We start from the raw sequence: 11,169 nt of genomic DNA on the forward strand, positions 1-11,169 counted from the left end.
ACTTACTACTTGCACTGTTGAGATCTGTTTCCCTTGCACTGTATGGAATTTTCTCCAGGGTTATAAAGTTCAGTGAAATATTTTCTTTCACAGTTTATGATTCTAATAGGATAAAAACATGCTGCATGGAGTTCAGTTGAAGAAGTTGTAACAGATAGAACTGGTAAGTTATGGAGTGAGTGAACGTGAAGCTGGTGACTTAGAACTGATGATTATTCACCCAATGCAGATAAAATAACAGATGAAGGGGATATTGAAGATATTGAAGAAAATGTACTGAGCAATGACTATAATTTGTACAAGATGTAGCAGGTTCTTTAGAACTTATAACCTGCAGAGATGAAGCTAAGGTTACCGATTTATGCCCAGAAACTAAATGAAGAAAGGCTTTAAAATGTCTTCATCTACACATATATCCATACTCTGCAAACCACAGTGAAGCTCGTGGCAGTGGGTAATGGAGTGGAAAGTGATGTATCATCCACAAAAACACAAACATAAGTGTTAAAAAGATGAACCAACATACACAAGCACTAATGAAACATTTGGAAAAAAAAAAAAAAATTGTTGCAGAATGTCTAGCAATCAAGACAATGCCCCAGGAGTATGAAGAATTTTTTCTGAGGGACTGGTGAATACTCTTATAGAACAAAGCAAACTCTATGCTTGCCAACAGAACAACATAAATTTTCTTCTAACCAAAGCAGAACTAAAATCCCTTTTTAGTATACTACTGCTGAGTGGGAACATAAGGCTCTCCATGAGAAAATGTACTGCAAACAGGCTCCACATGTCAGTGTTCCTTTAGCCTTCTGCTTCATGCCAAGAAATATATTTCAGGAAATAAAGAAATTCATTCACCTGAATGACAACTCAAAAAGAGACAAGATTTACAAACTGATTTTGTACTTTGAAAAACACAAGAAGGAATTTGTGGTAAATTTGGCATACTTCATTCAGAATGCTCAACTGATGAAATTAGGGTACATTATCATGCCAAACATCCAAACATTCAGCCAAGATGTTGCTGAGGGAAAAAGACTGCCACATTTGGATATAAGATTTGATGTCTTAAGAGCTCCAATGGCTGCAGCATGACAGACAACAAACATGGGCTTTAAGTGCAAGAGCAATAAATGAGCTAATTTGCATGATTCCAACATGCGAGTATCCGAATCACAAGCTTTTCTTTGACAGCTTCTGCACCAGTGTTGACACACTCATCACCTTAGGAAAGAAGAAAATTAAAGCTACTGGAGCAACATGTGAGATATAAAAAAAAAAAAGGACTGTATGGCTGCATGTCTGACAAGGGAATGAAGTTGTAGTAGTGAAATGGATGGGGGGAGGGGGGGGGGGGTGGCAACAAACAAAAGATTATATGATACTATTATTTCTTGGAGCTGCACTAAAAGATACTTGTGGGCTCAGAAAAATGATATATATGTTACAATGACAATACCCAACTGGGTGGCTTTGACTTACTGAATAAGCAGATATCAATTTATAGGTAGAAGATATGATCAAATAAGTGGTGGTGGCCATTATCCATCCAGATGACTGATATCTGCAGGGTAAACACATTGCATGCATATCAAACTGTTAATCCAAATGAGAAGCTCTCTCTCTCGGATATCTGAAGGAGAATAGTGATGATGTACCTTTCAAAGAAAACAAGATCGACACTGAAACACAGAGGAAATACAGAACAGAAGACCACAAGAAAGCAATTTGATGGGAGAAAGGGTGAGCACAGATGTATGACTAGATCCTGGAAACCAGTTTATTGTGCCAAATGAAACACAGCAGAGATCCGAAAAAAATATGATAGGTGCAATGTTGGCATACACAGCGAGTGTTTTGTTTCATTTCATACTGAATAGTAGTAGTAGTATGTTATTCTGCCTTACGGCAGTTCTTATCATGGGTTAAGCCTCTTCCACTTTTGTCTGTCCATAGCCACTCTTTTCATTTCTGAATATTTGCCTCCTTTGATATTGTCCAGCATTTGGTATCTTCTTTTTCCTCTTCCCCCTTTTCCCCTCCACCATTCCTTCTATTCCTTCCTTCAATAAACAGTCCCTCCTCAAACACTGTCCAATCCAGTTCCATTTTCTCTTTCTGATGACTTTCAGCACGTTTCTTTCTTCACCAATTCTTCTTAATACTTCTTAATTCCTTACTTGGTCTTCCCATTTCATTTTTTCCATTCTTCTCCATATCTACATCTCTAGTGCCTCCAATCTTCTTTCATCTTCCTTCCTCAATGTCCAGGCTGCACCATACATTGCAACATTCCAGATGTAACATTTGGCCAGTTTTTTCCTCAGATCTTTGTTTAGTGGTCTGCAAAGTAATTTCTGTATCCTCTTGAATCCTTCTTTTGCCATTGCAATTCTTTTCCTAATTTCTGTTGAGCAATACATATCACCCATTATTACACTTCCTAAGTAATGGAGTTATTCACTTGCTCTATTTCCTCTCCCCCTATTTTATATGGCATTCTCTCTCCTTTCCTCCAGTTATCATACTTTTCATACATTTCATATTTTTCTAATTTTGTGTTTAGATCATCTAACATTTGTTCCATCTCTCTTGCACTCTCTGCCATCACAACCATGTTGTCTGCAAATCTTATACACTCCACTCTCTGATCCCTATACAAACTCCTCTCCCTCCATCACAACTTTCATTAACAATTTCTTCCAGACAAATACAGAACAGTGTTGGTGATAAAAAACAACCTTGTCTTACAGCTCTTCCCATACTGAATAGGCTCAATAATATTATGAACAGTTTCTATTTTGTTTATAGTGTTTCTTATGGATCCTCCATGTCAAGTGGTTTACTGATCCCCACTTGAGCCTCTTTAAATTTTGATAAACTTTATGCAGGATGTACATATATAAGTCTTCTAGGAAGTTTTGCAAAATTATAGCTCCATAAGTAGATGGTTGGGCCACTAGCTGCCTTTTTGTCAACACAACATTTTTTGACATTGTGAGATGAATAAATAAATCATCAAGTTTGTTTTACCATTGCTCAGAATGTAAGAAACTTGTCGTGCTGAAACTTAATGATCCTTTTCAACTTCTTGGGTGCAATACCTTAATTGTAGAACAAAAGCTCAAGTTGTGGTGAATTTATCATAATATGCTATCAAAGTGGCTCACAAATATTGTAACAAATTTGGGCTATACTTCATTAGCCTGTATATACTGAAAGAATAGCTTTCTGAAGCTGATTCTTTAGTCCTCTGCAGCATGTCAAAATGTTATGCAAGTGGCAGTTTGGTTGCACAAATAATAGCTGAGTTATTTAAGTTTAAAGTCTACTCAAAAATTTAAGTACTCAGTCTGGCTCATTTTCAAGAGGCCATAGCTCAAAAGAAGTCACTCAAATCCGATTTCTCTTTGCACCATTCGAAAGAACTCACTTTGTTTTACCACAAAAGTCTTTCATTCTTGAGACAGACAAACTGAATGAGAACCATGTAGTTTACAAACATGCTTTGAGCTTGATTGCAAAGGGCACTTCTGTGTGACGGAGACGGTTCAGATCTAACGGGTGCATTTTTAAATGATGTAAAGTCTTGTCATTATAAGTTAAATGTGTTTTTTATGTAAATAAAAATTATTTCAAGCTGTCTGATTTTTTAGAAAAGTTTATCCGATCATTTAAATTTCTTTCATTCTATTCCAAAATTTCCTACTAAAGTACAACAATCATCATCTATGATTGTTTAATATTTTTCAGGTGGAAATATACACCACCTTTACATTATCAAATATTGAAAGCAAAGGTAATTGGAAGTAAAAATTCAGTTGTAGTTTCACGGATATTAGAGATGTTTCAGTGCCATGTAGCATTGGTCTTGCAGATAATTCTGCATGTCATCTCAAACCATAAACACATCAATAAGGCTTCATACAAATCAAAGAATTTTCAATAGAACAACAACAATTACTAAACCACAAAGAAGTGAAATACGTCTTACTGAAAATACTCAAATATTCTTTCATCACAAAGCAGTTCTTTTGGACAAGCATGAATTCCTACAGAAACCTTGTTGTAGCCCTTTAGGTGCTAAGAAATATTCTTTAAAAAAAGGGTTTATGGATTGTTTATGGGGAAACAGTACAACAATTGAAAGCTGGTCAGAAGATCTGTCCAACTTGTTGTTGTGGTCTTCAGTCCTGAGACTGGTTTGATGCAGCTCTCCATGCTACTCTATCCTGTGCAAGCTTCTTCATCTCCCAGTACCTACTGCAACCTACATCCTTCTGAATCTGCTTAGTGCATTCATCTCTTGGTCTCCCCCTACGATTTTTACCCTCCACGCTGCCCTCCAATACTAAATTGGTGATCCCTTGATGCCTCAGAACATGTCCTACCAACCGATCCCTTCTTCTGGTCAAGTTGTGCCACAAACTTCTCTTCTCCCCAATCCTATTCGATACTTCCTCATTAGTTATGTGATCTACCCATCTAATCTTCAGCATTCTTCTGTAGCACCACATTTCGAAAGCTTCTATTCTCTTCTTGTCCAAACTATTTACCGTCCATGTTTCACTTCCATACATGGCTACACTCCATACAAATACTTTCAGAAATGACTTCCTGACACTTAAATCTATACTCGATGTTAACAAATTTCTCTTCTTCAGAAACGCTTTCCTTGCCATTGCCAGTCTACATTTTATATCCTCTCAACTTCGACCATCATCAGTTATTTTGCTCCCCAAATAGCAAAACTCCTTTACTACTTTAAGTGTCTCATTTCCTAATATAATTCCCTCAGCATCTCCTGACTTAATTCGACTACATTCCATTATCCTTGTTTTGCTTTTATTGATGTTCATCTTATATCCTCCCTTCACCACACTGTCCATTCCGTTCAACTGCTCTTCCAAGTCCTTTGCTGTCTCCGACAGAATTACAATGTCATCGGCGATCCTCAACGTTTTTATTTCTTCTCCATGGATTTTAATACCTACTCCGAAATTTTCTTTTGTTTCCTTTACTGCTTGCTCAATATACAGATTGAATAACATCGGGGAGAGGCTACAACCCTGTCTTACTCCCTTCCCAACCACTGCTTCCCTTTCATGTCCCTCGACTCTTATAACTGCCATCTGGTTTCTGTCCAACTTGCAGGAAACAATTCTCAGCAATGAAAGCTGAAAGTCTCAGTCAACTTCAGCCTGTCAGAAGATGAATCAGAGTTATCATATCCATCAGGATCACTCAATACAAGTCTAACTGCTTTTGGGGTCTCCCCTCTGAAACATCACAGAGTGTCAACTAGGGGTGCCAAAGGTTGTGCAGAATGAAAAGCAAGTGAAAGTCAAGAGGCAACTGTGAATAACGTTGCTGGTGCTGGAGGCTGCCCAAAAGATTTTCAAACACCTGGTACAAGCAAGACATGTCCTGAACATGTGAAAGAGAAGTTGCAACTGTCAAGGCAGCCTGAAAACTTGCAGTTTCTGACATTAGTACTTCAGGATTGCATTAGAAAAGAGGTAATGTAAGAATCTGGTCTTCTAGTAAGGATGGTAAAAGCAACTAGAACATTAAAGGCAGGAAATAATGTATTGGCACTGCCAAAGAACAAGTGTTGCACGATGATTATACTGTATTATAAAAGGCGGTAACAAAGTTTCGATGGAAAAATACCTTCTTCTGGAGAGAAAAAAGAATCAGCATGGACCTCAAACTGGATTTTCCAAATTGAGGCGAAATTGCTGCATCACTGCAGGTGCACCCTTTCAGTCTGTGTTTGGTTTATACACTAAAATGCTTGCAAGCTGTCTAATTAAAGAAGATTGCAAGAGTCTGATCCCTTAAACAGTGAACGATTTGGAATCTGAAGACTGCATGCATTGTCAGTGTGAAATTTTTCCACGAAAAGAACTTCTGCAACAGTTTTTAGAAATCATTTTGAAGACAGTGATCCAGCTGATACTGTAGAGTTCAAACAGAGGGTGCACACTGATAGTGGTACATTAGAAACCAGTAGATGACCACTGAAGATTTAATTGAAGATCTGATTTCAAAAAGTGACAAGCTTTCTACTCATCATTATATTGTGAAGCACCAAAGTAAGCACCTAAAATGCGTAAGGAAAAGCCTCAACCCAAATGAACTGATTATACTGATGGATATTGCTGAAAGTTATTCATTCATATGAATGCACGGTCTTACAGTAATATGAATTAATGAAATCTTCTCAGGATTCCAACCGCAGCAGATGGTTAAAATCCCACAAGCTTTTAACCGCGCTCTCCCCAGCCATTGTCAAGTGGTGCACGACTGCCGTGTCACCATGGCCTCACTGTTACATAGCCGTGCTACTAGCTGTGACACCATTGGTGCGCTCTTCCTTGCCGACTGTAATAATGTTTATGTCCCGTGTTCATTGCCCCCCGTTCAACCTTGCAATGGCCAGGTACCGGGCTGTGCTGAGCTGCAAATTGCCATCCTTGTTGATGGTGTTTTCACATATTTTTAGTTCTACAGCTTCTTTTATGATTCTATCCCAAAATCTCTTCATCCTCATAATCACAGATCTTTCGTCAAATAGAATTTGGTATCAATTTTCTATGCATGTTCTGCCAAGGCTAATTATTCAGGATAGCGTAGGTATAAGCACCATTCCTGTTCCATCTGGCATTGCTCCACAGTGCATACTGTTTTGCCAACATAACAACGGTCACAATGACAAGGTATCTTGTACACTCCAGGTATTCCGAGCCCTAGATCATCTTTCACAGGCCTCATTAGCTGCTGTATTTTCGCTGGTGGCCTGAAGACTGATAAGATGTCGTGTCTATTTATCTACATCTATATTCTGCAAACTACCACAAGGCACATGGCAGAGTACCAGTTATTATGCCTCCATGTATACTGTAATTATTCTAATCTTATTCTCACAGTCCCTATGTGAGCAATACGTACAGGATTCTCATTGGGAGCTGGCCAGTCTTCCCCAACACTGTGCAACAGAAAGGCAAAAACACAAGTCTCTTGTTTTCTTCTTCAGTGCTGTTTTTCCTGTCCCACCAGAAATAGCCTGTGATATCTGGCAATGATTGTAGCCATTTTCCCAGAAAATTTTTTGTAGGTGGCTTAGTTCTAGTGACAGATATTCAGCATCTGAGACAACTTTAGCACAGAGGATGGAGGTGTTTAGAATACCACATTTTTGTGCCGGATGGTCGTGACCGAGAGCATGCTGGCACGAATTCCTGTGTGTATAAGTTTCCTGTACACACTGTGGTTGAGGTGTCCATCGGGTCATCCGGTGAACGAGGATGTCACAGAAGGACGATGCACCATCTATTTCTATTTCCATCGTACACCTAATAAGGTTATGAATGCCATTCAGGTGTTCCCGGAATTCTTCCAGCTTTTCACATCCGTGGAACCAGATGATGCACGTATCATAGATGTACGGATAAAAGCAACTTGGGTTATCTGGAGCCATTCCCAAAGCGATGTCCTCAAATTTTTTCTATAAAAAGGTTGGCTGTGGATGGTGCTAGTGGACTTCCCATTGCAACACTGTCCAACTGGTCGAAATACTGGCCACAGTATAGGAAATATTCTGATGTCAATGTGTACTTAAACAATCCTGCCATCATATTGTCAAATAACTGAGAGAGACTACGCAGTTTTTGACAGGAACACACATAAATAAGGAGACTACATCAAAATTGACCATTATATAACCTCGCCCGTGATACAGATGTTTAATTTGGTTGATAAAATTGTCGGTGTTCTTGTGTGATGCTTACAGTGACCCACAAGCAGGTGTGGTGGGACTAGGGCTTAGAACACCAGGAGTGTATAAAATAACATGTCAGCTGCGTCAGCCAAACAGTACACACTGTGGAGCAACGCCAGATGGAACACGGGAGGCGCTTATGCCTATGCTATCCTGAGAAATCAGCCACGGCAGAACACACTTCACAAAATCGACACCTAATTCTATTCGACAAAACAATTGTCATTGTGAGGACAAATGGATTTTGGGATGGGTTGTAAAAGAAGCTGTAGAAATAAAAATATCTGAAAAACCTGAGATCTGGCCATCGCGAGTTTCAAGCAAGCACGACGGACGCGGGATAAAAACATTACAGCAGTCGGTAAGGAATAGCAAACCGGTGACGTGACAGCCAGCAGTGTGTCTATATAACAGCGAGGCCACGGCGACACGACAGTAGTGTATCACTTGACAATGGCAAAGAACAGCTCGGTCAATAGCTTGTGGGATTTTAACCAGCTGACATGGCTGGTCCAAGATTCAGCTCAATGTTATCACTGGGATAACAGCCAAGCAGCCATGTGTTGTGTACTTCAGAAATAAGTTACCCATCAATAGCATTAGCTACTGTGTCATAAGTGACAGCCTGTGGCATGACACAATCATTGTACATGCTTTTTTCGTGAAGTTCATACAAGATCTAAAGTGTCACCTCGAAAAAAATCTACTTCAGTGATGGGTCGGCAACACAGTATAAAAACTTCAAAAAAATCCTGAATCTTTGATATCATCAACCATCAAAATGACTTTGGAATCTCAGCTGAATGGAACTTTATTGATATAAATCATGATGGAAAATCTCCTTATGATTGAGTAGGAGGAACCGTAAAGCACTCCACATCAAGAACAAGCCTTCAAAGACCAAGCAAGGACCAGATTTTGACACTAACTGATTTGTTTAAACACTGCAGAAAGAATATCAGTGCAATACAATTAATTTTGTTTCAAAAGAAGAAACTGAAGCATTAAAAACTGAGAAAGAAGAAAGGTTCAAAACTGACTGCTCACTATCAGCAACATGAGATTTGTCACACACACACACACACACACACACACACACACACACACAGACAGATGGCACCCTAGACCGCGTGGCCAGAAACATGAGAGAATCATCAATTTGTGCCACTGAATGAAAACCAAATATGCATTGTAAGAGTATTCAATTATATAAATTGTTTTGTGTTAAACGTTGGCCAAAGTCAGTGAATAGTTTATCACAACCAGGCCTATACCCTGTCTGAATTTATGTTGGAAAATGGTGAATTGGTAATGTCTCTGAAATTTCAGATGAAGAACATGATGTGTTAATCAGTTTCATGCATCCCAATGGACCTGTACATTCATTCTACTTGCCAGCCAGCAGTATGTTTGTTGGATTCCAGACCAATTCATTATTTCTGTCATTTCAGCTCCATCATCAACAAGCATGGGTCAACATTACAGCTTGCCAGAATCAACTGTAATTGCTGTTATCAGCACATTACAGCAACTGAATCAATGAGAACTGAAACCATACAGCCTGGCAACCATAAACAGTACAATTGTAAGTGGCAAAGCCACTACTGACCAAAACAAAACTGTGCAAATGTATATGGTCTTAACCTAATGAAAACATAAGTTTATTTGTTCTTAAATGCAAAGTCTCAAAAATAAAAACAACTTTTTCTGATCAAACAAAATATACTCTTTTTAATGAAGCCAAAAATCTGAGTGATCCCCTTTAAGATATGGCCTCTTGATAATGAACTAAAATGGACTAATCTAACATTTGAGTAGACTTTGAACTTAGGTAACTAAGTTGTTATTTGAGCAATCAAGGTGTCATTTGTTGCAGGGTTTCTTGAAATGCTGACAAGCTGCAGATGACTTTAAAAATCGGCATTCCTTAAATCACGAGCAATGATACAATAAAGTTGATGATTTATTCATTTAAGTTATAATATCAAAAATTTATGCTTCACAAAAGGGAGTCTAGTGGCCCAACCATAGTACTTATGGAGCTGTAATTTGAAAAGGGCTCATGTAATTCCCTTGTACATCCTGCAAAAATATTATCAAAATTGAATATGGTCAAGTGAAGAGCTCACCTAAATTTTGGCCACTTAACATGCAATGACACTTATCGTTTTCTGCATTGACAACAACACTGTACATTTCGATATCTAATTTTGCCAATGTCTCCCAAAATGGGTTAGTTTTTATACTGATGTAGTGAAATTTTTCGAACCAGTTGTTTCTTTTTGTCAGGAAGTTTCAGTTTTTTCTTTCATTTATTGCTTCAGTAGTTTGAAGCTGTTTTATGTTTCGGAGGTCGAGTCTTTAAGGAATCATTGGCATAAGGATATGGCAAACAAGGTACTAAAAATGCGAGGGTGATCTATATGCAGCTTTTACCCAATTTTCATGTCTTACATATAAATTGATTCACTGCACATCCCTGAACGTTCTCCGCATCTGTGGAGGCTGCGGTACAAGAAAGAAAGAATAAAATTAAAAATTAACCTTACGAATGAATGAAAAAAAACTAACCTTACTATTTTCTGTCAAAAATTCCTGCCACTCGCTACGAACACCATTGGCTAATGAACTGTGGGTACCAGAAGCCTCTTAAATAGAGAACCTAGACAGTGCATTTGCAGATAACAGCTCCTTAAGTCGTATCTGTGTCGGATTACGTAAAAGGGCACCAGATGTATCAGTTAACTAAATTATCAGAGGTGTGCTATCGGGAAACACTTGTTTATGTGTAGACAGTACTTCAATAATGTTGTGCAATACTTCGTAAGTTCTCCCTCGATAGCTCGAGAGAAACGTGCAATAATATTCTGCAATACTGATTCTGGTTAGTATTTTTTTTTTTATCAAGACGCTGCTGCTGTGTCAACACTTCCACTTTCTGGAAAGCAGAAAAAACGAATATGGATGATAATTGGCATAAAGGACCTTCAAACATTCGCTCACGAAAAATTGTTGACAGAATGAAGGTTGAACAACATAAAAAAAAAAAAAAAAAAAAAAAACATTTCACGCCATGATGGTTCATCAACAAATCGTTGTTAATATTTCTGTTGAAGTACTAATCTGCTTTAACATCTCACAACGCTGGCAGTGATTTATATATTTCAATGCACTCTGCAAAGACCACATTCCACTTATTTTTGAAATCATTTTCAAAACAACAAACCGCGAATACAAATATGCTCAGAGTCTACAGCAGTCAGCAAAAGTAAGAGTGGCAAGGATATTGTCGATACAGCACAGACGCGCAGCGAATGTCTGCGCTGAAATTCCGGGAATGGAAATCGGTGTAAAGCGATCATACCGACTCGGCTTCAGAGAAC

The 11,169-nt window shown here is 38.4% G+C and overlaps 1 protein-coding gene across 1 annotated transcript in view; it reads right to left on the reverse strand.

Moving 5' to 3' along the window:
• LOC124720108 (L-galactose dehydrogenase-like) overlaps positions 1-10,744 on the reverse strand; it is a 100,391-nt gene extending 89,647 nt beyond the window's left edge. Inside the window, exon 1 of the mRNA XM_047245400.1 lies at positions 10,358-10,744. The gene's annotated coding sequence lies outside the window, so the exon portion shown is untranslated. The remainder of the gene's footprint in view (positions 1-10,357) is intronic.
• Positions 10,745-11,169: the final 425 nt, after the last annotated feature.

This window comes from Schistocerca piceifrons, chromosome 11, assembly GCF_021461385.2.
Source record: "Schistocerca piceifrons isolate TAMUIC-IGC-003096 chromosome 11, iqSchPice1.1, whole genome shotgun sequence".
Classification (NCBI taxonomy): domain Eukaryota; kingdom Metazoa; phylum Arthropoda; class Insecta; order Orthoptera; family Acrididae; genus Schistocerca; species Schistocerca piceifrons.